Source organism: Octodon degus, unplaced genomic scaffold, assembly GCF_000260255.1.
Source record: "Octodon degus isolate 3935 unplaced genomic scaffold, OctDeg1.0 scaffold00024, whole genome shotgun sequence".
Taxonomy (NCBI): Eukaryota; Metazoa; Chordata; class Mammalia; order Rodentia; family Octodontidae; genus Octodon; species Octodon degus.
Genome location: NW_004524600.1, coordinates 162223 through 162845, shown reverse-complemented (window position 1 = coordinate 162845; position 623 = coordinate 162223).

Sequence of the window (623 nt, the reverse complement as noted above, 5' to 3'; positions counted from 1 at the left end):
GGCCTGCGCTCTGGCCCTATAAATGACTTTTTAAACAAAAAGTTGCAGTTCTCTGGCCAATCCCTCCATGTCTGTCTTAGTTCTTCAGTACTTTCCATGTCTCCACCACTCTCATCATTTGATTTTAGACTCCACCCTACTCCAAAATGACTCATCAAGAGAACTTTAGATTAATTTTATCTAAGAAGACCTTTTATCCAAGCAAGATCCCTTTTTCAGGTCCTAGACGACAGTATGTGGGCATATTGTTGAAGTAGTCATGCTTAGGCCATATACATTTTCCCCCCTTTGGTAAAGTTTCAGTTTCCCTTACTTTTAGATTTGAAAATTAAATAATTTTACATATCAATGGAAATATTGTGCTCACGGAAATTACAATGCAATGTGTATTCAAATGAACAAGGGTTGGGGGAAGTTAGGTATTTGAAATGTTATTTGGGATGCTATGTATCAGTGAGAAAATGAGAGCAGGATAATTACCAAACAATTATCTTGACAAATTTTGATTAGATGAAAAAGATGACTATGCTGAGGATGATTATGCTAAGGAGACTGAAAATTGTAGCCTATAGAAAAGCCTTCATGTGTTCAATAATCTTTGTAAAATTTATGCCTTTTCTGGC